This window comes from Lutjanus erythropterus, chromosome 13 (assembly GCF_056507025.1).
Source record: "Lutjanus erythropterus isolate fLutEry1 chromosome 13, fLutEry1.hap2, whole genome shotgun sequence".
In the NCBI taxonomy this organism is placed as follows: domain Eukaryota; kingdom Metazoa; phylum Chordata; class Actinopteri; order Lutjaniformes; family Lutjanidae; genus Lutjanus; species Lutjanus erythropterus.
In genome coordinates this window covers 33,171,062-33,197,612 of record NC_139329.1, presented here as the reverse complement: position 1 = coordinate 33,197,612, position 26,551 = coordinate 33,171,062, and the positions used below count along the sequence as shown (strand labels likewise).

At 39.2% G+C, this 26,551-nt stretch overlaps 1 protein-coding gene across 1 annotated transcript in view; it reads right to left on the bottom strand.

Moving 5' to 3' along the window:
* The window catches only part of tp53i11b (tumor protein p53 inducible protein 11b), a 46,681-nt gene that overhangs the window by 17,131 nt on the left and 2,999 nt on the right, over positions 1-26,551 (bottom strand). Inside the window, exon 2 of the mRNA XM_084734666.1 lies at positions 23,591-23,713. The gene's annotated coding sequence lies outside the window, so the exon portion shown is untranslated. The remainder of the gene's footprint in view (positions 1-23,590; positions 23,714-26,551) is intronic.

The window sequence follows — 26,551 nt, the reverse complement described above, 5'->3', positions numbered from 1 at the left end:
AATCAAGTGAGATCATCATCATGGACTCAATAATGTAACCTCCACCGTGGCTCAACTGGAGGCAAAAAGGCATGCACAAACAAGTGTGTGCGCACATACAACGGGATGCCCTGTCAGAAAATTGATTGCTACTCCACAGGGAAACGCTCTACGGGAGTAAAACGAGCAATTATTCAGCTACTCTCTCAAGGATGAGGACATCGCCTCAAACAGAGAGCCTTGGCCTCGGGAAAGGAAAAAAAAAAAAAAACAATCAGCGCTACCAGGAAACAACAAAGTGCTCAGTTTTCCACAAGTCAGGAAGTGTATCATCGCAGTTAGAGGCACAAAGTAAATACAAACAATACTGTTGGTTGTCTTACAGAAGCTGAGCGGCACAGCTAGGCTGTGTATGAGAACAGATGGTAAAAAAGAGAAAATAAATCGAGTGGACACATCTAACAGGCCAAAACACTCCAATAAAAACAGTACGGTCACACAGTTTGTGGGATATATTCAATCTTAGTGATAGCTCAGTCAGTGTTGTTTCATCTAGACTATAATCTATTTTCCAACTCAATTTTATTGACTGCTCTATTGGAACTTGTGCTGAAACAACAGGGGATTAAGTTAGTTGTCAGTTTAACAGAACATCATTTTTCCAACTGACCTGATTAATCAATCAATTACAAAGTCAAGTCAGTTTAATTTTATTTATATAGCACCAGATCATAACAGAAGTTATGTCAGGGTACTTGTCATATAGAGCAGGTCTAGACATCAGTAAATATGGACACCGCGGCTCCACTTCCTCCCGCTGTACAAAATTGAAGCCAAAATATCCCGAATATGAGGACTGCTATCTTCCGCTGGTGACACCTGCGCAAAAAGTGATCTGGGACGGAGCCGCACTTTCGCCCATACAGCAGGGCTCAGCTTCAATCATAATGCAAAACCTCCTTTTTATAGCATCAGATAACTAATTAGAACCAAACTTATCAGAAAAATGAACATGAATATACATCAGCGTGATAAGAACTACTTAAAATGACAGAAACCATCGTTAGGAGAAATTTATTTGACATGTACTTTGATGTTTTCCTTTGGCTCATGTCCTGTCTATTAATATGTAGGGAGCTGGGTTTATGAGCTATACTGCAGCCAGACCCCAGGGGGCGACAGAGAGTCACGCTTGAGGAGCTCTCGTGTCGTTCATTTCTATATAAGTGATTGGTCTAGACTGGACTTATTTTAATATTATTTACTGAGGCCCAATAATTCCCACCAAGAGCGAGCACTACAGTGACAGTGATGGGGAAAAACTTCTGTCCAAGTAAAGCAAATACTTAGAACTTGCTGGTTCAAGTGTCTCAAATGTCATGATTGGGATTTCTGGGTTTAAATTAAATATAAACAAGATTAATTAATGATGTTAATAAGCAATACTCGGACAGCATTACATTGATTTAACTTTGCTCTCCTTCTGTCTTATGATTATGGAAGAGACAGGAGCTAGAAATTGTGCAAATCTGAGTAGATTTCTGTTTGCGAGACACATGGGAAGCCCTTGTATTGGCATGCATACATAGGATTGCAAAGGTCAGTGAAGGTTACACAGCATGTGTTCAGGCTTCTGTTGTCAAACATTCCTCATGGACTCCCACACAGAGCTTAAGGCACTAGACTTTCCCTTTTTCATAACTGTCAGCAGGAAAAGGCACCGCGGAAGGAACAAACAGAGGAGAAGTGAAACTTTGGTACTTGTGTATATGTCACAATTAGGACTGGGAAACTGCTGATGGGCGTCAACAAGGACTGTGTGCAAGCGCTGAATCATACTGGGAAAAAAATAAGACTGCTTTTTTGACAGCTTATGTTGCATTGAGAGTTGTCACGTCAGAATATTAAACTTCAATTAAAAAAAAAAGGATACTCTGTATCAGTGGTTCTGAAATGGTGTACAATCTACACGTATACAAAAACCTTTGAATCATTTCTTTATTTACTATATCAGTACTTTGCATGCACTCATTTTCCAATACAGGGGCAAACGCTATACTCTAAAAATTCCTTTAAAAACAGTTTTAAACCTCATGACTCTGAACAATATGTTACTTTGATACTTCTAACTGTAGCTGCATTGATGTTTACTCATTTAAGTTAAATAATTTCAATGGATATACAGTATGCAGTTAAAAAATTTGGTAGCTCAGTCTTTCCTTTTCTTCGCTGTTTCATGCAGATTCAGTGAGACGCTTGCATTTATGCTCAGTGAATCAGTGCACTCTCAGAATGATTGTGATGAGACATTTGCTTCAGGCTAAACCGTGGTAATTATCAGATGAAATCGACCGTCTTTTACATAAGTCACTAAAAAAGAAAATTACAAGTTTCAAGCAGTAAAATCAAACGCATCATGGTGGGCCCAATTTGTCTTTACTACATATGATTTTTCCTTCAGACACTTTGTTATATCATGCTTGACACAACATATTTCTCAGCCCTGCAGTCTATCTTCAAATCTTTCCTCATTTCATGCCAAGTCAAGTGACCAACTCAATCCGACAACCTCCCCATTCACAAGAAAAGTAAACAGGCAAATCATTCGCCCTGCTTTCACTGCCGCATCACTGAGGCACAAAGAGAAAGCATGCATTGCATTATGTCTCTGTAAGTGATTCTTATTTTAATATATTATTTTGTGGCATTCCTGTTTTATTATGATGATAGAAACAGCTGAAGAGAGACTGGAAAGGCAGGGAGGAGGGAGAGGGGATGACATGCAGCAAAGGGCCTGGGCTGACGTGGAAAGGACACAGGCTTAATATGGTACAACACGCTCTACCAGGTGAGCCACCACTGACAGTGTCCCTGTAAATGATGCAAAATGACAGCAGCGACATTGTAGCACTATGAATAATGACCTGCGCCACCACCATAAACCTTAGAAATCTATAATAAGGGAGTAAATACAACACGTCTGAACATACGCGCTGGTAAATCACACATTTCCACCACATGCTAAAACACTCTCACCATTTGAATCTCTCTAACAGTGCTCCTTGACTTGCCAGAGTAATGCTGATGGAGTTGCCTAGCAACTGCCAATGGACGAACAGCTTCTTCATTATTGAAACTACCTTTCATGATTGAAACCACCTTTGATGATTAGGGTTCTGCTGAGAGCCACTCGTGGCTGCGCTGCCGTTCTCCTTGCTGTCATAGGTGACATTTTAGGATAAATGAAGACACTTTGATCTGCATTCAGTCAACTGGAGTCAAGACATGCTTTTCTAATGAGTGACAGAAAAGCAGAAAAGGCTTAAAGAGGGACTAACATGGTTTTTAAAGCTCAAAAGTTAAGTTGGGAACAGAAGTCTCTTTTAAATTAAAGATTAAAACTAAGATTATATGCTGTTTATGAAATCTCACTCCATTAGAAACTTTATATTTACTTGAGAAGTGAACCAGACCACATCTCACCCGGATGATGAAAGAAGGTAAACAGGAACGAAGTGATGAATTATTGAGTGAGCTGGACAGGATGAATGAATGAATGAATGAAAAGAAGCTGAATTTCTGTGCAGATCAAATGAGACAGCAGTGCAATTTTCTAGGCATCCGAGAGTAAAAAACATTCACAAAAGATGTATGTTCATCCAGACGAAAGATGGTCTGTCTGCTGACTACACCACCCTGAAGTGGGAAATTTTGTTTCTAATCAGCATCTGGACTGTTTTGCTGTGAGTTGTGAACCATAGAGATGTCTGACTTCTCTCTGGGACTAAATGACACTGGTCCTGTGGTGCTCAAAGCACCAAAAAAAAATGCATTTTAAAAAAGTAAAAACCAGTGTCTCTTTTCAAAAATCATTGCCTGGTTACACAAGATAATCCACAGACCTTGTGAACAAGTTTATGCAGGAACTACTTTCTTTCTAGTAGATGCTGTTGCAGAAAAGAAAAGAGTTCCTACATGAACCTGAATGTCTGTGGTTATCTTGAGGACGATGTGTTCTGATTTTTGGAAGGAGACACTGGTTTTGAATTTTTCCGAAGTATTTTTTTTTATGTGCTTTGAGCACCACAAGCTGAGAGCCATTAAGACCTGTTATATTGGATGCAGACGTCTTCAAAACCTTGTAACTCACACCAAAAAAACATCTAGACGGATAAATAGCACTACAAGCAAGGAGAAAAAACATGTAATTTTGATTTTGGGGCAATCTGTCCCTTTAAAACACTTGAAAGGATGGAAAAACAGCCACATTCAATGCTGCTTAATCTTATAATTTCTGCCTCTGTGGAGCCTTTAATTAAGATGCTTTAATTAAATTAATGTAAAGTGTAAAACAAGCAGTCATTATTGATCAGACCAGATGAATGGCAGGTGAAATATTATTAAATGACAGAATCCAAAAATACCTCCAAAACACTTCAGCTCATCTCAGCAAGTCCAGAGCTCAAACACTCAATAATCAGCGCTGTTATAGCTTAATAGGGAGAAGACGTAGATATTCCTGGAGTGATTGCTTAATGACGTGATGCCATTTCTATTCAGGAAATCCTGTTTTCCATTTTAAGCATATTAGTTGAAAGAATTTAAAGATATGGTTAATTTAAATCATCACTGAAATAGAGCCCACCCACTCAACAGATTTTAGCAGTATAAGGCTCTCCTGCACAATCAACAACCTCGATTCCATGTGAAAAAAGGTATATCTGCAGATTCCTAAAAAGCACTGCATTTGTGATGAGGACGTGCATAAAAGAGGCACGAGGATTTTCCAAAAAAAAAAAAAAAAAAGATAAGAGGCAGACAGTGATGTATGCTGGAAAGCCCTCTACCAATGCAGTCTGAAGAGATAGGATTTCACTTTCTGTGATTGAGCACGTCTTTGCAGAACATCAATGCATTTACCACCCCGTGGGATAAACAAAGAGAGGGAACGGAGTCTTATCACAGAGGAACATACAAACAATTCAAAATGTGTGAGGACGAGGACAGGTTAGTCCACCCGGAGCGAAGAATGAGCCAAAACCTGAGAAATTCAGTTGCAGCAATAATATGAGTAACAAACGCTCACTCTGTTCCTTCACCAGTGTTTTGCGACAGAACGTGTGCTGTGCAAATGAAAAGCTGCTAAACATAGGAGGAAGATATTGTGGGAAAGGTGCGAAATCCCGGAGAGATCTCTGGTTAGTGACTAGAAAGATGTTCTGTAAAAAAAATAATAATTGTATCATATGAACAAAGCGGTGTGTGGGTGTGGAGGAGCAACTGTGAACAAATGTGTTACTCAAAATAAGAAAGCAGCAGACTCTACAGCCGGCTCATCTCCTCCTCCTTTCCAATTATAACACAAGACACAGTTGCCCAATAGCCTCTAAATCCCCTCGCCATCATTTTTTGGGCTATATACCAGCACCATATAATGCCAAGAGTAAATAGCACACAAAACAACACCTCTCCTCAACAGACTGAGAACAAGTGTGAGCAGTTCATCCTCAATGAAATGTCTGTCTCTTGTGCCCACTCAGAAGAATTTACTGACCTTAGTAAATGTATTACCTCTCGTGGTTAGTGTTAATGGTATGGATTTCTCATTGCCCTGAGCAATAATGGAGCTTCAGCACAGGGTAACTTTAAAGTTAGGACAGGAAGATCCAGTCTCCCCCGATCTGATGGAATAAGATCAAGCATCCGTGACCCTTATTGGATTCCAGATGTCCTAACGATGTTAAGCTTGTTTATGTTGTCTTGCTGTTGCAGCACACTGAGCCACCTCCTCTGCCCCTGAGGTTGAAGCTCTAAACCAGGGATCTGGAGAAAACTGTTAGGGCTGCAATGATATATTGTAGTTTTGGTAGTATTGCCATTAAATGTGATGCCCTAAAAACGTACGGCTCATGGTGGAAATGTCATTCTGTTGGCTGACTAAAATACAAAACTTATTTGATGCATTGCCATGAAATTTGGACATTTATGGTCCCCAGAGGGTGAAGTAACTTTTTCACCTGATCAAAGTTTAGGTGCTACACAAATTTACAAATTTACTTACTGACTTACTATTTTTTTTACTTGTCCTTTCAAGCTGCATGGTACACAGATTTTTATTATTATTATTATTATTATTATTATTATTATTATTATTATTATTATTATTATTTGTTAAAAATAGTCTGGTATTAGAATCTATTATTTCTTAACATTCTGTAGGGTTGTCAGGATACCAGAATCTAAAACTCTGATACATTACTGGTATAAAAAAAACGATACTCGATAGCTTTTGTGATGCCTCAACAAAGAGAAATAAAAGTCTGAAGTGTTCTTACAGGTGCTGAAAATTATTGAAACGTGAATATTAACTTGCTGTTTTCAAGGTTTAAAAAGTGCTTGGATTTTGAATAAAAAGCTGGAAAGTATTTGATATTATAATTATATATATATAATTATATATTTTCATACTGCATCACTCTCACTGAATAGTTTGCTTTTTAGATTAAAAAAAAAAATCAGTGAGCCTGATTGCTTGCCTTTCATGTGCTTAAATTTGATTTTGGAAAAGGTATAGGAACCCTGTCCAAGGTCTTCAAAATAAGATTATTTTTTTGTGTGTGTGTTTTTAAATTGACACCCTGCACACAGTGCTGGTGCAGAAAAGGTCACTGAACACTGTCTGGCTTTGCTGAAAGCTACATTTTCAGGTGGGACAATAAGGACTGAACTTAACTGAGCTTTTCTTTTTTTTAGTTTTGGTATATGTGTCAAAAAAAACTTTTAAATTAATTAATGTATTGAGGCAGAGATGTCCTGTCCTACAAATCAGATTCTACAGAATTTGGTACAGATTCCTGCAGAAAAAAAAAATATCACACCATAGTAATTTTTTCAGTGTCTCCTCTCTGTGTTCTTGAAGTAAAGCGCAAAAGATTAGTTGAGAATCTGATGTGACTCAGGGTGTTTATTCCTCCAAAAGCTCCGGCTCTGCTCCCGACTCTCGCAGCTCCAGAGCTTAGCAACCGTCTGGCCCTGTACCCCTATATTCTACACACTGTGGGCCTCATGGTTTTGCAAGTGCATGTTGCATCTTCCAGGGTTAACCCTTGTGGGCGTTCTGATTCTCATCTATGAAACCTAGATATCGAGCACTGAACTGGTATTGTTTCAGTCTCAACTATTGTTTTGAGCGCTGTGATACTAAACTTGGTATCGGTATTTGTATCAAAGTCAAAATTTTAGCATGAAGCGTGAAGTAACTACACTCACAACTGTACATAAGTGCAGTAAAGCCATTCCAAGTAAAAATACACTTATCAATACACCTGATTAACAGCAATATTTTAATCTGCTCTGTTCATGGTCCATCATCCATCACTCGCACAAACAAGCTAAAACCAAAGCTGTCTGTATATTGTCCAACTGTTTAACGTCAACAACGTGTGTTAAAATTTGTCAAACTGTTGTAAACTTGCTGCTGGATGAGACAAAGAACCCCTCCTCTCTCTGCAGGCACAGACCTGCAGGCGGTGAATCACAGACAGAGAGGACAGAGGACAGGATGAATGACGCTGACTAATTTCTGTGTTTTTTATTATTTCTAAACATCACTCAGGAATATGAATTACTTCATTGACATTTTAGATTTGTTTCCAGTTATATATTAATGAGTTTATACAGTGACTTTGCTGCTGTAAAGTTGGTTAGTTTTTTTTTCAAAAATAGCTGCAGCCCTAGTATGATTCCCAGATGTTGTATCATGTCTTGTAGTGTCTGTGATGCTCTGACTTTTCATTTAGCAACACCATGACGTTGACATTTGTGGTGAAGACGTCTGGTTCCTTTGTGTCTTACCATAACCGCTGTAGTGATTAAAATGTTTACTGGTGGGGAAAGTGGCCGGAAAAACTTTTCCGATGACAATTTGTAGTTGCGTTACAAAATGATTGTATCCCTAATTATGTGTGACCACATCCAACCTCTGGGGAAGACTGAGGGACAAGTTTTCCTTGACGCAGGCCAACATGACTGTCTAGTGCCCCGGGGCGAGTGGAGTCTCCACTTTTAAGTCTGTGAGCGCTCAGCATTTCTGCAACAACCTCAGACACCTAACTCAACCGTGATACACCGATCCACACCCACCACCTCCAGGAAACGCTTCACAAGATCTGAGTGTGATGCCTGTGCTGCGCAGCACCGTGAGCAATCCTGATCAGAACTGAACATGTCAGCAGTATTTTTACAGCGTAAAAACAGCATGTGAAAAGGCGTTGTTCATGTTGACAACGTCTTGAGCATTCAAGGTTGGACCTACAATGTTTTTGCTCACAAAGCAAACTACTTAGAGAATATTGTGACCCTGAGTTTTGTTATATCTCTGCGTTTCAGTTCTTACTATTCGTGTAACAGATAAAAGCCTCGCTGTTTTCTGATCTACTCGGCTTTTAGCTGCAGTGTTGGAATTAAGTCAGTCTCTCTGACAATGTTCTGAACTGATTCACTTGGGGGGAAAAAAGCACAAAACAATGTCCACATCAAGACTTTTATTGACCAATTTGTTTGGTGGCCAACCGTGGTGAAATTCATAATTTCTTTGGTGTAATTCTAAAGCGCTATTTCAAATCCTGTAGCTAAAACCTGTTTGGTTTTGTCATGGTTGTATAAGTCAATTCCACGAAAGTTCAACACATTTGATCCAAACTGCAAATTTAATTGGACAAAATTACTGCCAGAACAACAACAGGTGTGAAGAGGCACCGGTGGAAGGCTTTTACTGTGTGCTCGTGCGCATTAACAGTCAATTAAGACCGCAAGGCAGGAATGGACTTCATTATAACGTCGTCAACCAAGTCATTACAGCTCCAACCCAAACCCTGCTGAAAGGAGTAGATTAAAACACAGCATGACTCATACGAGGTATTGACGCCTGGGCTATACTCTATATTGCATTAGATAGCGTTTAGTTGTAAGACCTTCCTTTTCATTCGCAAATCCACAAGAGAGGATGAGATAACCAGGAAATGAACCCTTTTAATTTTTCCACGGAGTTGAAGCAAAAGCTCTTTGATGCAATTAGAACTAGGGATGGATATCAAGAGTCGATACTAAAGTGGTACTAATTCTTGATTGGTCAGTAGGGCGGGACAAACAGATTGATATCATATCGATATTGTGATAAGAGACTAGATATCGTCTCAAATTTTGTGTGTATGCATGGGAGATACTTGATTCTTCGACGCATCATGATTCATAAAAGACAAGAATCGAGTTTCTAAATGTTGACAGAGCGAAAAAGGCAGAACTCAGTTATCAGCAGTTAACAAGGAGAGATGTATTTCATCTTCTCAAAAGGCAGCGGGTGCAATAATGTTTTGATTTAGTACCTAAACAATTACATGAAGGGTATTCTGAATACTTTTACCATCGCCCAGAGACATCAAGACGTGAGGAGCGGAGCAGCGATCGGCCCTAACAAACAAGAGCAGCTGAGCAACGCACACCGCGGCACTACACAACTTAAAACACCGCCATGGTGAAGAAAATCACTCTCTGCTCAGTCTGTTCACCTCTAAAACTCCGATCCAGCTCTGCGTGCTGGACAGCGATGTCTTCCCTCAGAGCTGACGGTGCAGCAGAGAGGCTGCTCTTCACTGCTGGAGACACAATGTTAATAACAACACACACAGCGAGACCCTCATTTTGTTATGCTCATACAGGCAGAAAACTTTATGATGCTTTCAAAATGATTCATTCATTAATTAACACAGTTGACTATTTTAAAATAAAAAGGCAGACAACAAGAGTCCCACTCCTAAATGTAACCTAAATGTTTACTTCTAAATGATGCTACTTCTTCAGTTTTGTTGAGGATGGCTGAACCTGACCAGCTGAAGATAAATCCAATCAGCACCAATCTGGCTTAAAGTTTAAGATTTTGATACATCGAGATGCGTTTTATCATCAAATCGCAGCCCTCTGAATCATGACTGAATGAGACAGTGAGGTGCCCACAGATTCCCACCCCTAGTGTTTGTATAGTTTAGGCCATTCGTCAGTGAATAAATGCTATAACTCCTCCAGACCAAAAACTGTACGTATCAGTTGCAATAATATTGTGATGAAGATAAGATTGTACAGGTGTTCAAAATATTTTGGTGACCTTCCTGTGTCTGTTCAGTGAAACTAAAAAAGAATGAAGGGTCATTTCATCATTGCATTACATTACATCATCTGTGCTCTGCTTGGTGCCAGAGTTTGGTGCCAGTTTTACTGAAGCCTGTGGGAGATGCAATGTCAATCACGCTATTTGGAGACCAAGAGCAAGTAAGAATGTGCACATTTCAAAAAATTTCTTCATATGATATTTCCTTTAGCGTGTTCTTTAGAGGTATTTCTTCTTTTTTAGTGTGTTTCTCCATGCATCTCTGATAAACTTCAATAGAAATGGAACTATGGCACCAAGCAGAGCAAAGAATGTTGGTTAATGATGGGATGACCCTTCCTTCTGCTTTAGTTTCCTTGTGTCTGTTAGATGAATTGAAAGACCACAAACAAAACTAGAAGAGACACCTCATGTCATGTTTGGGCAACAAGACTACTGACAGACGAACATGACCAGTCTTAAAGGGTGCAACATGATGTATCCGCCTAGAATTCAGAAGTCTTCAAATCAGCTTAAGTAACGGTTTCCCTCCCAGACAAACGCTGGCTCGGACGTAGTGGAAATTACAAATGAGGTCCAGCTGTGGCAAAAGGGCAGAGAAAAGCAGATGAACACAGAAAGCAGTGCTTATGACAGCTGGTGATAAACAAAGCACAATGGGGAAGGCAGTGAATTCCTATCTTGAGTCAGAACAGACCACACCAATGCATGCCCTGGAAACTGTACACGATGCAGTCGGTCTGAAGTCTGCTCCTCGGTCCCTGTGAATGGATTATTGTGCTGAGTCGGACAGATTAATACTGTTAAATCATCTGGGGACAGTTACCATGGAATGAACTAGTCCTAATGATTCCTGGGATTTGGAGTTTCCCTGCCTAATATTTAGTTATTACATCATACAGCAGCAGGGGAAATTACCCTCTTGTTGGCTGACAACGTGATTATGTAAGAGCGTTCATAGAGTGGATCTTCAGGGAGTCACAATTACATACCAAGCTGAGTATCCCAAGAGTCACTGTCACTGAAATGAGATGTCACTACTATATCTGCTAGAGTAGCATTTTTAACAATGCAAAACTTCCATACCATAATTGAATGTTATATGTCTGCCCTCAATATAAAGTAAGATCAGGGCTTGACACTGGCCTGATACAGGCCTATCACTGATAAATTGGTATATTTACACCTTTCCTGACTGGTGTAAAGGCTAAGAAGCAGTGATTCTTCTTTTACAACCTGCCTCTAACAGTTTAGTAAGTTTGTTTCAGTAACCTTTGGTCTTTGGCAGCAGTCAGTTTCCATTATTATTTCAGTTGGCCTATTTGTTGAGTGAATTTCCTTTTTATTTCTACCTGTGATAATAAAAAATAATTAATAAATAATGAGTAAGTAATAATAAATGCATCACTGCAAACTGCGGTACAAATGCAGGCCTGTTTCTGATTGGTATACAGCGCTGACATTTTCATTTTCACACTTTGAATATTTCTCACAGTAAACAATTTTATTGTAAACAACATGACTGCAGCAAATACATTACACAAGCCATCAGACATTCCTGTACAGTAAACCTGGCATATTAAACTCTTTTAGAGACACTGTGAACTACATTAACGTCTGGCATTCAGACACAATACGACCCCCATTTAATTAAAAAAAACAAAACAAAACAGAAAAACGTAATTTTTGTTTAGTTCAATGATTTGCCATTAAAGCAAACCACAGCTTGACACAGCTTTCTACTCGAATGCACCGACACAATGTATAATTTAATGGTGTGTGTAAGAAAGACAGGTGGTTTATTTTTACCATCTGTTACATGAACTGAGGGGGGGCCCTCTCGTAGTGACTGTTTCTATCTCTGGAGCCATCTTGACACGGCAGGCTCACCGTGAGGCCAACGCAGAAGCGGCAAGACGCGATGAGGTAAAGCAGAGCTGACACTTACTGCACACACGCAGCTGGGAGGTGAATGATCACCTCCAAGGAGCAAAACCATCAGAGCTCAGCAGGCATCCAGCACACACAGAGCAAAGACGAAAAGATTGAGGTCCTGTCTTCAAACGCACACAGCAACAAAGCTGACACGAAGCTTGAGAGCTCCGTCTCAGCTGTACTGTAAGATACTGCTGTGACAAACAGCCAACCAGCAATTATTCCTACTTATATGTAATTGTTATTTTTACTCTTACACAGTGACGAGTTATGCTTATTGTTGATTTTCTCATCTCTGCAGCAACATATTATTGCACTGTCACTATGATTTAAAGATATGCAGTAATTACTGCACAGGTTAGAGAGCAGACGATGTTCTGTTTCATTATTGTAATGAAACATCAACTAAAGCTCCAAAACTTGCACAGAGCATTTAAAATTGTGCTGACGCTGAAGAAAGCTACAGTATGACATTTTAATCATTAATACACATTCACATATACACCATTTCAGTGGATACACTGAGCTAAAACTAACACAGCAGCCCTGCAATAAATCCTACTTTCAAGAAGGTTCAGTTGTTGTTTAAACCGCTACAGAGAGGCGTTGATTCAAATTTATGATCATTTTTGAGGATGTGGTTTGTGGTGTTTTTGAACAGTATTGCATTACACAGAAAGGCGTTTCTGTACCATAATTTGCATAAATGGGGTGGATAGCATGTTTCTACAGAGATACGTTTCTACAGAGATTCGTTTCTACAGAGATACATCAGGCGAAGTAAAGGCCACAGGTAGCCAGAAATACCAGATGTCAAATGCTTGTTGTCCAGGGTAACTGTTAGCCCAAGACTAATTAAATGATCGAATGAGGCAGGCTTTAATGACGCACAACAAATGGTTATTAGTGGATAAACCTCTGCACACCCAATTATTTTCCCCTCAAGACTGCTGGCATATTTTTAAGCGTTTCAACCGCAATCACAGACCCTTCAGCACACAACACACCATCACAGTAAAAGGGGTTGCTTTGCTGCACTTTGTGGAATTAGATTTCTCTGCAAGCTCACGGTAAAATGTACTTTTTCACTTGTTACCCACAAGGGAAAATGTACAACATTTTAGCATATCAGCAATCAGAATTATTACTTGCATAGCCTTAAAAATGAAGGCAGTAACAGACACTGTGGAGCCTTTAAAGTGCCGTGAAATTAATTTTACTTTGCAGTATAACATAACAATTATGGTCTCGGGGTTGTTTTGTATCTACAAGTGCATCTTGGTAAGAGCCGTGAGAAATCTGAGAAGCTATTTAATAATAAGTAGATTGCAACGGGTAATGACCGGTAATGGTGACATTTTGAAATCACAGCAGTGGCTACAGACTGGAGTTTTTAAATGATGGTAATTCTGTTCTGTTGTTACAGTTTCTCTCCCGCCGTGAGAGAAACAAGAATCAAAAAATAGGCACTTTTCAGTGGTTTTATAATCAGCAAAATAATCTTGTATTGTGTAGCTCCCTGGGGCTAGTAAGGGTAAAAACAGAATCAAAATGTTTGGTTTTTATAACCAACAATCAGTCAGATCTTCTACCATTAATTCAATTTTGCATGAATACTTTTGAACATAAAGCCCACTGTTGTCTGCAGATAAAAAGATTATTCCTTCCCCTTCGGAGGAATGATTAAAGGTGCTGTAAGCCATTATGGAGTAAGATTTTCCAGGTTGTCATATACTGATGTTTTTGTGCTGGTGACTCATGTGAGTCAACTATCTTTCTCCAGAATCACTGACTGCACCTGCACCTACAAGAAGGATTACTCTGAGAGATTAACAGGAGTACTGCAAACTTGGTTTGGGTTTCTGACCCTAAAATCTGAGCCTCAGGATACAATGTTTACTACTGAACTCACAACTTCCTCAGGACTCTGAAGAAACAGTTGCTCGGTTTTCAAACTACCTCAGTAATAGATCTCAGTGCATCTTTGTTCTGATATTGCATCTGTCTACAAGGGTGTACAGCAGAGGTCTGTATTAGGTCCACTTTTATTTACAGTTCCTACAAATGATGTGGGTCAAAACATGTCAGATGCTTATTATCTTATTTTGATGACATTGTTATATTGCTGAGCAGCAACTCTTGTACAGGCCAGTGAAGACTTGCAACATGCTTTTATTGTTGTTTATTATTGTTTTATGCACTACTTGAGCTGAAACTTGTTCTAAATGCAGATAAAAAAAAACAGGCTTTTGTTGTTTACTAGCTCAAGGAAAAGGCCACAAAATATATATATAACTATAAATACCTGGGTATCTAGATTGACGACTCCTTCATTTTTTAGCTAAATGTGCAGTACCTGGTAAAAAAAAAAAAAAAATCTTTGGCCTTTTCTTTAAAAGAAGTTGTGTTTGTCTTCTTCTCTACAGCTTTCCATGCATCTTTGAAGTTAACCACAAATTGTAAAGCTCTGACTCACCACTGTAAGTTATATTCTAAGGTAGGGTGGTCTGCTCTGGCCATAAGCCATAATAGGCTCTTTCATTTCACCTTCATATACGAAGCAATTCTTGGTCTGCTCCCACACAACCCTTGTGACTTCATCACACAGAAAATGCTGGAGAGTATTCTTTGTGTTTCTGCTCTCTGTCCCAAGTGGGTGGACAGAAATTGGAAAAAGGACTTTTGTGTATTATTCTGCACCTTCTGCATTGAATGCATCGCAGAATGACTTCAAACGCAAAGATCTAAACTTCTTAAATGCTTTTAAATCCAAAATGAAAGAATTAGGATGCTAATGTGTTTAAGTTACCTGATTAACAAAACTGAAAATGTGAGCTTTCAGTGCATCTGTCATGTTTTTGCTGCTGACTTTTTTGGCCAGGTCTTCCTTAAAGAATAGATTCTTAATCTCATTGGGACTCTCCTGGTTAAATGAAGGCTTTTTTTTTTAACATTCTTCTGCTTCTCTGATCTTGTTGACCGTTGTACTGAAGAACTAAAAAGGCACTTTGATAATGTGCAATTTCTAAAAGTGGAGTGGACACGTTTCTGTGTTCCTACGGGAACCCCACAGAGCTGGAGACATTTACTTTCTCTCCCTGACAATGAGTGAGTGTCAAAGCAACTGAAGCAGCTTTCCAGCAGTCCACCTCCTGAAGCCCCCCCAACACACACACACACACACACACACAGTGAGCAGTGCTAGGATGGAAATACCTCCTCTTAATGAAATCTTGATGTCATGCCCACTTCACACGTGAAATAGTTCAATAGGTGCTACAAGTGCCGACAACAACAACCACCTTTGTCGTGGTTTTGACTGAGATATCGCCATTAGCGCAAATCAATGCACGCATTTCACAATAAAGCAAACAATGTTAATTGCACAGAGGATTGATCCCTGAGGTTTTACAATGTCACTATTTCAAGACATCGACTTGAGCCCCCTTTCCCCTCTTCTTCTCTTGCTCGCTGAAGCGCCACGTGGTTGCTAGGCAGCCCTGCTGAATGACGAGGAGCGCTTATTTGAGGGCTCAATCTGTATCTCTAAGGAACTCTACATGTGGAATTAATTGCTCAGTAAAGGTCAAAAACAGATTCTTAAAATACCCGATACTGTCTTCGTTATTTATATTGGCATCTAGTGACAAGCAGTTAATTTTATTTCATTTCTGCTTGGGAATATGTGTTAAACGTCTCGTTATATAATCCTCTGCTCATCGTTCAAGACACTTTAGTGGTAACGGATGCACACACACACGTAGGTTCGCAGGGCAATAAGGACACTTTTATTGCCCATAAAGTTCAAATGAGTCAAACAAGAGGGTTCCACAGTAACAGCCAATAACATCAACATTAGCGTGCGCAGGCGCTGGTCAGCTTTTCAGTTATTAGGCCAGAGGCACACCAGACTAGTCACAACAACTTCCACCTTGTTGTCACACTCTTGAAGATCGGACGACAACGTGGGCTCACTCATTACATGGTAGGTGACCGTGTATACATAACAAAGGGTCGGCATTCAGGAAAGAAAACACGGCAGTTTACAATCCAACACTATAGCGATTACACGTAAACACAGATTTTTTTTCTTTTGGGAAAAAGTGTCACTGATCCAAACTGTTTTTTGTTTTTGTTTTTTAAGTTGTGCGTTCCAAGAGCAACAAGGATTGATGATGTTGACATTTCATTTGCTGGCTGACTGGCGAGACAAATCACCTTCGTCTATAAAAACATCAAAACAAACGGGATAGCAATTACCATGGATGTGCTGCCTCCCCCCCTGACTTTACAAGCAGCTGGGTCAACTAAATCATCTGTGATATGATAGAGTTTGCTCTCAACTTTAATGACTTAAGAGGCAGGAGGGTCAAGAATACAGAGCAATAACCCCGATATTGAAAAGTTTTCTGCTCATTTTGTTACAAACACCAGGCAATGAAAAAATACCACACATCAGTGTGCAGAACAGTCTAAATATTTTTCATTTGTTTATCAAATTATGCCAAACAGTTTAATGCACCATTGTTAAAAGTAAACCCATGCCTAAATAAAATAATACTTCGTCTTTAGTTTAAAAATGGAGCCAAATCTGGAAATATTTGGGTTGAAAATATCTGAGTGGAACTGCAACTATTAAAGTCTCTGTTTTCCTTGAGACTTTTGGTTTTTTGAGGGATTTGGCAGTTAACCTAGGCAGACTCAAGACAAGAAGAATTTGAAGAAATAAAAATTGCAGAGCTGACAAATATTTAAACCATTGGGGTTTTTTTCTGTGTAAAGGCAACACATGTTTACACTTGGAAAATGTAAGAATCACTTTAAATGTGAAAAAAATGTTATTCCTTTCCATGTGCTTTTTTTTTCTAAATCAAAGCCACAGGGAGCCAGTGGAGAGTGGAAAAAAGAGCCGCAGGTTGCTGACCTCCACCTCAGGTAGCAGCACGATATGAAAAAGCAGAGCCTCCTCATTCATTAAGGCTGCTGTGTTTACTCAGTGGACACCATATGCATACGCTCAGCTGAACCTGGCTCAAATCTTATTACAAGTGGCTGTGCAATGTTTTGGCATCTAATAAGCCTTCAAACTCATTAGATCCAAGACTCAAGCCAGCATTCCTGGATTCTATTTCATCGTCTCACTGGTAACCCTGAAACAGCCTTTACATTGTTTAACATGGGGCTGCTTTCTGTCCAAACACCTGCCAAGAATTACAGGGGGAAAGAAACTGACTCTGTTAAGAATCAGAATTTGGGTTTTTTTGAACTCTTTAATCGATTTTTTATATATAAATAATGGACAATAGGTCTGTTAGCTTGATGCTAACACACAGTGGGAATTCTCATTAACCTGCTAAGCAAAATTAGCATTCTGATGACGGTAATATTATCTTAACACACAGATCCATTTTCCTTCACATGCTTAACACAAAACAAGATGTGTGCTCATACTTTTTACTTTAATTTTTTGCTCCAACTTCACACTGGCAACTCAACTTATTACTCCGGCTTCAACACTTCACGCTGACCAGCTACAGCAACCTCAAAGGGTCAAAACTCAGGGCTCTATTCATTTCGGCCTAACATCTTATTTTATTTATTATGGCCCTAGCTTGATGAGCAGGTACAGCTAAAGTTTACTTCAAAGAGTATTTTATTTACTATTCTTACATGCAGTACAGAAATGATGCTGCTGAAATAAAAGTTAAAGACTGAATGAGATGATGTTCATTGTTTTCAGATATATCAGTCACAATTAAAATTTTTTTCCTGTTAAAGAAGCAAACAAAATGCGCACTTAAGCATCACAACAGTATTGAATCGGGGGATTAGCGTATTATTCCAGCCCTACTAAGAACCTGGCCAAGCATACTCAATACTACAAAACAATATGGCTGTTGCAGTTCAGTACCGCACCCTAATTATCACACAAGATAGCTGGATAGGCTAAGTGTCAAGTTGACACTGTCAAAGACAAAGAACCTGATTTTAGCATTTCATTGTTTCCGTGTTGCTCAGGTCTGATGCAATGACAGAAACACTTGAATCAATTCTCCCCATCAGTAAGCTGAGCAGCTTCCACAAGAAATGCAATATACACAACCGCATCCACACCAACACAGGCACATTCTTGTTACTATTCAGACGCCGGGATTGGTTTGTCATCATTCTCCCACACTGCAGACAGAGCGCAAATAATAAAGGTTCTCTGTGACAGAAAATCAATACTTGGAACATGGCATGTTACAACCTCCCTAAAACTTCAATCCCTCTCTCTCGTCTGCAGAAAACACAAAGCTATCTTTAAAAAAAAAAAGCAAGGTACCTATAAACAGCACGCTGTTAAAAACGAGCCTGCTTCATTACACAGATAACACACAAAAGAATTTAAGTCATTTCCTTTGAGACGTCATTACATCTGTTCTTAGAAATGTTATATACTTGTTCAGGAAGTGGAACGTGGCCTGCAGCTAGCCAGGAGTAGTAGACACCGCCCACTTTACAAGTAGAGAGAAGGGTCTAAATAAAATCTTTGTTTGTCAGTGGATGCTGGTTTCGTCTGGACCAAAGATTCCAGCAGAATTTTTTTTTCAAACCACTCTAAGTCTTCAAAACATCTCTGCGTGTGTGTGTGTGTGTGTGTGTGTGTGTATAAAGCCTTTGATGTGAGGAAATCACCCCTTTGCCCCAAACGCATTCATATTAAACTGCCTGAAAAAAAAAAAGCTCAAACAGCTTGTTATTGAAACGGTGGGCAAAATTTAGCCCACAGTGGCGGCAATTTGTGAAGACCCAAGGCTAATTAGATAATTTCTCACTTTCATGGTGGAAAAAAAGGACAGTAAGACCACGGCCAGGGAATAAACCGTCACAGAATAATGTGTTTGTGTTCATGCGCTTGATGTCCGCTCTGAATATTTCCACATGTCCACAAAAAGGGTCTCCCTGGGTCATTACTGCCAATTTTTGCAACACTCTATATTGTTAACCCATCCTCATATATGCCAAAGCCGCCTCTTGGTAAATGTGAATACACCCACGCAGGTCGCTAATCAGGTTTTTGCAGAGCACCACAAATGCCATGAGGGCTCAGCTGAGTTTACACAGAAACAAATGAGGGAATCAACCTTAGCCAGTGGCAAATCAGGCCTGCACAGGACGGCTGACGTCTGAGCATCATGAGGTAGATATCTAATCAGGTAAAAAGGTTGCACTTGTCTCCTGGCCCCATTAGCTTCAGTTTATTCCCTTAGCAAGAGCCTGTTTGTGACTGAATGATTTTAATCTATTTAAAGGAAAATTAAGCTATTCAGTAGCAAGAAGTGTATCACTTTACTGCCTCATTAACATTGAAATTCCCATCAGAACCAGCAATCGTCCCAAAAAATGTCGACAGATGCAAATAAAAATGAAGTAAAATAAACAAATTGATTGTTTGTTTATTTAGGCCTAATTCTTTTCCACTGCATTAGATTAAACAAAACTTTTCTCAAATTTAATAAAAAACACTTTCTTATCTACAGTGACTGTGGGTCCTCTTCAGTGGAGTCTGCCATGCTGTGTTTCTAGAGTAGCCTAGAACAGACAACCCAAACTCTTGCTCTAGATCTGGCCTTTCACAAGTTTCCTGGCCAGTGTAGTTTCTCTTACACGATGCCCCTAAATCATCATTACAATTGGCTAAGAATCATAAATTTGGACAACTGAAAAATTGTAAAATAAGTACATAATACGATGTAACACAAACAATTCCACCCCAGGGATCAATAAAGTATTTCTGATTAAGATCGTAATATCAACATGTGATTCCACTGAAAGTAAATTAATAAACACTGATTTATTTCCCAATGCCCAAACCTAAAGGTCTACACAGACAAAACTGAGCATGTAGAATAACAAAATCACCATTTATTTAGAGCAGCCAGCACGTTCTATAAGGAAGAATAATAAATGCATGCCATAGACCATGCAATACCCAGAGCTTCTTCTCATCAGGAAATTGATTAAAGAGGCTGAAAACAATCTTCACTGAGTGTTTTTTCCCCATCACAGATTTGCACTTGATTGTTACCAGTGAAGCTGTCAGTCCCTGCTTTCAAAAGCGGTATAAAAATGTTGTTGTTTTTTTCCCCCTCACATGACGACGCGCTGCACTGATTAATTATTGTGAAACAAACGCACAATGCGATTCATCAATGACCCGCTGAGACAAATCAGACAAACTTATTTTGTTATCAACGTGCAATCTTTATTTCAGGCAAGTTGGGGCACCTTCACTTCAAAAAGCTTTGAAGTGAAGGTGGTCTTGCTGCACTGAGTACATAAGAGCTTGTCTTTTTATTTGATATGGATTATACAGTTTAACAATACAGAGCATTAAACTAATGTATTTCACAGAGAGTTTGTAGTAGGGCTGCGACTAACAATTATTTTTATTATCGATTAATCAGTTAGTTGTTTGGTCCATAAAATGCCTGAAAATTATGAAAAATGTTGGACCCCCATTTCCAAAAGTCCAAAACATTGTTTTGTTCAGAACTCAAAGATATTCAGTTTAGTAAAGAAACCAGAAAATATCCACATTTGAGAAGCTGAAATCAGACTTTTTTTTTTAGAAAATGACTCAAAACGTTTATACGATCATCAAAGTAGTAAGCATAAGGAAAAACAAAATTAAATACTGCCCAATTTGTAATTAATATCCAACATACTTGCATACAAAAAGTCTGTAAGAAAGTTAATAAAAACAATATCATTGTCCATCACGATATTCATCATGGACATGTGGTCATATGTCACTTCGGTAGTAGAAATCTCTCAACCCCACTGACAATTAATCGACTTATTGCAGCTCTAGTTTATAGCTAGTGCTAATTTGAAAAAGAGTTATTTGATTCCTTCAAAATAAAGGCAATTTTAAAAGTACAAAAATAAGCATCATGACTAAGCGAAGGTAATGTGTTAGAAGGAAAGAGAGAGTACAGTTCGGGGGCTACTGTGTGTGTCATTATTCAATAAAACAGGAGTCAACTATTACTTCACTCAGTGAGACGATTAAAAGTGCACAATGTTTTGACTATCAATTGAGCTCTAATGCTGAGGAAAGGTGTGTGCAGGGCAGGGCTAGGTTTGTGACAAGGGCAAGCCGAATTATACTTTATCCTGGGTTTCAATCATTCTGCACAACAGGGTGGCTCGGTGTTAGCATGCATTTGCATACATTTGCATTGAATATGCTTCATCCTCCAGGAGCTGTGATTTAGTACCTCATTCGCACAATAGTGGAATACGTTTGGAGGGGCAAAAACTTTAATTTTCTTTTAACAACACAAAATAGTGCAAATAAGAAGTTCCAGTGCCTGGAGGTGGTCGTGTTTGTGTGACAGAGGTATGGCTGACGCTTCATATTGCGTGCGTCACTCCTTGCAACATGTCAGGTGTGAACTGGTATAAATCAGGAGCTCCTGTTTTTGGGCTACATCTGAATTCTGTTAACTACATACAGAACAGTCTATACAGTTGTAATTCTATTAGTATTTTACAGTGTCCTCATGTCTTCTTAAGCTTTTTAAATGGAGTATAGATAGGAGATCTCGCTGTTGATGATACACAGAATTTGGAGGAGGTATAATTAAAATAGGTGCATGAAGCATGAAATTGTATGCGGGCTGGTTGTCATTTATAAAACTAATAAATAAGAGACCCTTCGAAACGAGAGAGGAGGAATAATCAACTCGCTAATCAGTGAGGTTGGCTTTCTTGGAAGGAAACCTGCATACTGGAACTGGCCACCACTGATGAGAGAGAGCAGTGGTAATCAGATGTATTTGTACAAGTCCATTTTGGCCTGATGGGGTCTGAGTGCCTGATTGTATCAAGCATATAAAAAAAAAAATCAGCCGTAAAACTGTTCTGGAACTGCATCACAGGAACGAGATGCCTGTCCTTATCTAAACCATCACAGCAAGAAAAGTTACTTTAGGGACGTATTGTTGAACAAAGGCCGGTCAAGTTGGACATCATCAAGGGACGTCAAATCTGCTGACAACAGCTGCTGCTGCTGCTGAATGTATCCTTCAACATTATTTGACAAATTACACAAACTTCTTTGCATGCCTGTCTGAAAATGGTAATCCAGTTCGACAATTAATCAGCTTACTAATCAATTGATACTCTGGTACCAGCTGCACTTTCTCGCTCTCTCTTCTCTCTGACGGCGAGCTGACACACGCTGCTGCAGTGTGTAGCCCCGCCTCCTCGTTTACTCACAGCGCTGTCTTCTTCTTGTCACTTGTCTCGTTTGCACCTGCTGAATGTCCGTTGTCATGTTATAGCCTTGTTATATTTACCTTTTAATAAAAATCCCAAATGTTACGCCTTCGATATTAAGTCATTTTTTTCCTGTGGTACTGAAAATGGTATAGATTTTTCACAGCATCGTATCAAAATTAGAAATTCCAGTATCATGACAACACTATTATCTAGGCTAGTTTTGACAGTTATCATACTTATAATCACCAATTACCAACATCAGTAGTTTCAGTAGGGGCGTGAGAAAATATTGATACACTTGAGTATCACAATTTCTGTTTTCTGATACTGTACTGATTCGCAAAAGATATTGTGCAAAAATTTGTGACAGTGGCTCACTTTGTGTTGCTTAAACCTCTAACTGCTATTAAGGCTGTCTTCGCTGCTCTGATTGCATTAAAAATAACTTTCTTAACTCAGATTTTATGTGTATGGTGGTACGCTCTTTATGCTACGACAGTTTTCCCTAAGTTGGATTAAAAAATAGAAAAACCTTGCTTATTGCACTAAAGTGAATTGTCACCCTTGTATCATGATATTAATTGCATCACCAGATTCCTGCCAATACACTGCTCTAATCAATCAGAGAAACTACTTTAGTGAAGCGACCTCTAGATGAACCCGACACCTTAAATGATCCATTACACAGTACATTAGCAACAACTGTCAGTTCAGAGGGAACCAGATTTCCAGTGATGAACTGCTGCTGAGTTCAGATGTCTACATGAAATCAGTGAGTAAAAACAAAAAACACAGAACACCTTTCTGAGAGAGATTTAAAGCAACCTGAACAAATGAGCCTATAGAGAGATAAAGCTGCTGCCTCGATTCTTAACATTTAGCAGCTTTCATCAGTTTCCAGTTTCCAGTGAAAAGTTTCCAGGAGGTCAGTTAGACTATGCAAGTGTTGAAAGTGTTAGACGTGATGTACCAGGACTGCTGACGGGAACTGAGAGGTGACTTTGTCCAAATGGCAGGGGGGAAATGTGAAACCATATTAAAAAAAAAAAAACTCAAAGCGCGCACACAAGCAGCCAAAACAATCACAATGCTCCACTGTGAGCATGAATACATACAGACTCCAAACAAGCATGGCTGTCTGAACAGCTGACCAGCACAGCCTGGCATATTCGGGTGACTGCAGGCCTTTTACGACACACATATCAATACCTAAACAATCAGTTAAGTTCAACTTTTACTTACTAGATACAGATAATATCAGATGTCGTGTTCACTTCTTGCTCCTAACCCCAGTTGAAGAATAAGATCCTGCTGCTGCCACTTCTCTGTTCCTCCAAATGTCCTGTGGCGTCCCCAGAAGTTTACCTGTTAAAACGGAAATTACAGCAATTTTAAATTACAAATGCCTTTCTTTTCTATAAAAAACAGATTACAAAGACCAGAGTGGTCCGTTAAAGCAACAGAAATATTTTTAGTGAATAAAAGAGGATGCAAGCAAGTCAAACGAATGAAAGCACCACATGTAGAGCATTACAACATGAAGTAAAGGGTTTATCAGAGATAATGAATCCTAAATGAGATTTTGCTGAGTTTATGCAGACAGCTGGAACTGCCTGAGGGAAATGACTTGCCAAATATACACAGAAATGGTCTGTGTTTTGCCACCACTCAACAATGGAATTGCTTTTCTGTCTTCCCCAGATGTAATTAATGAGTTGGGCAGCCCATCACTGCCATAAAACAGCAAAGTCTGAAAAGCAGCATATGGTCTTAGCTTCTCTAATCTTGTCCACTGGATATAAACAGAAGCACACATCTGCTGTAGGGTGTTTATTAAAGCCCGTGGCTAACCCACTCTAACATCAGACAGTAGGAAATTAAAAGCAAAAAGGAAGAAAGACATCCTCATTGGCAGAGGAATATTGCTGGTGCACAGTAGTCCCAAGAGACAGACCAGTAGTCAGTGCAGAGAGATGAAACTAAATATAGCTAACCACCATTTTTTTGAGGTAAATCATATCTGATGCTATTTTAAGAATAAGTCTTAAAGCAATCAAACAATGCTAGCATAAGAGAAGCACACTGAGAGCTGTGATTGTAAAAAAAAAAAAAAAAGCATAATCAACCCATTCTCTCAGCATCAAGTTATAAAAACAAAGTCTTGAGGCAAAAATCCTTTACAGCTACTGTAAAAAAAAAATGGTTGAAGTGCTTCTGTGCCTCAGGCGGCATAAATACTATTTTCACACTTTCAGTGGCCTGCATGAACATTTGAACAGCTAAGCTAAAAATAACCATTAAAATTGTAATGATTACAGTTTGTTGTGTAATTTGTGGACTGTATTGCGAATGGAAGTGTTGATTAATCACTGAGGGGTTAAAACAAAAAAAAAGCGGTCACCATCTGCTTTGGCTACCCAGCATGCCAAGAGTGTGTGAAGGACCTGTGGGACTGCCCGGGGCGGTACGCCGTGCCGCTGCCTGCCTCAGTGCCTCTTCACACAAAACTACACAGAGACACTTAACCAGCTACATATGCTGCTGCCTCACTCTCCAAAGATCGGCCCGGTTCCACTGAGACCACGTTAACTCTCTATCCACTCTGGTGGAATGCATGGGATTGACATGACATTCAAAACTTGCTAACAGAAAAGATTATTTTTTTCCATGTGGTTTTGTACGAAATACAGTAAGGCTATCCCTTAATAGTTGTGTAAACTGTAAATTATGTGTTATCTTTCCATTAGTCCCAGAGAAAAAAGCTGCACCATGGTGTCAAAATTCTCTGATTCCGGTTTCTAAACTGTGAACATTTTCTGGTTTCTTTACTCCTCTATGACAGTAAACTGAAAACGTTTGGGTTGTGGACAAAACAAGACATGTAAGGAAGTTAGGTTAGGCTCTGGGAAACACTAATCGACCATTTTTGACCATTTTCTGACATTTTATAGAACAAAAAAACTAATCAATTAATCAGGAAAATAATCAGCTGATTTACTGGCAATGAAAATAATTGATAGTTGCAGCCCTGGTTAGCAGTCCTGTTAGATTCGGACATGTCTTCAGAGACCGGCAGAGGCCAGTTTGATGACAGGGTATACAGAACCAAGGTGATTTACAGCAGCTCTGACCGGGTCTCTGACTCCAGGGATGAAGAAGACACGGTGGGTTCAGGTGTGAACAGGAGGCGTGAAGCAGAGTTGGGCGATATGCTAAAATTTTCCAAACAATCATCGTCAGCCCATCCATCAGCGATTGACAATATGTTCATCCCTCCCCTCCAACCACCTCCCGTCCTCTTCTCCCTCTGCAGATCATTACATTAGCAAGATTAAATGACAAATATCGCCCCCAAAAATTGGCCCAAATAAAGCAACCGGCAATGGATTCAGCCCATCGTCAATATATTCGTCCCATAATCTCCCAACCCTAGTATCATCCCTTGTGTTGATATGTGAACAAGTATTTGTTTTTGTGAGGCTGGAAGTTATTTATTCACGTGTTCTGAACAAAGAGACTCGTTCAGGTTATACTGTGTTTTAGGGGTTTCAAGTTTCTCCAAATCCACGATTCAATTTAACTTTCGATTTTTCACAATTCAATTTACTTCAATCTTTTGTAGTCATGCCATTATGAGAACATGGGGTTTTGATTTGTTAAGATAATTGGTTTAATGCCCTGAATAGTAATAGTAATTTACATTTTCAAATTCTTCCTTAAAATGATGATGTATAAGGTACTAACTGGGATATTAATGCATGCTGCACCATCTTTTAGTGTTTTTTTTCTAGTCTAGACTAGTCCAAGGAGGTGGGGGTTTACAGAAAAAAAGATAATCGCTGCCTCCTTCTGATTATTGAAATTTAAAAGTAATTTTGATTGATTTCTGATTTAATATTGAAATTGTGACATCCCTACTGTGTGGAAATAAATGAACAAAATGTTCAGTCTCTTTACTGGCTGTTCCAACACATTCAGTACCTCTTTTGCCATTAGCATTTAACAGGCAGCTTGCAAAAATCTAGATTTAGATAATGAAACTAATATTAGAATCATGCAACGACAAGTAGACTAATGGCTTGAACTAATGGGGATACATTCAAAACTTGCAAAGAGAAAAGGTGCTCTTTTTCTTCCTAATTTAGCAGGAAAAATAGTGCTACTTTCACAAATAGCACATGAATCCACTCCAATGAAAGGAGA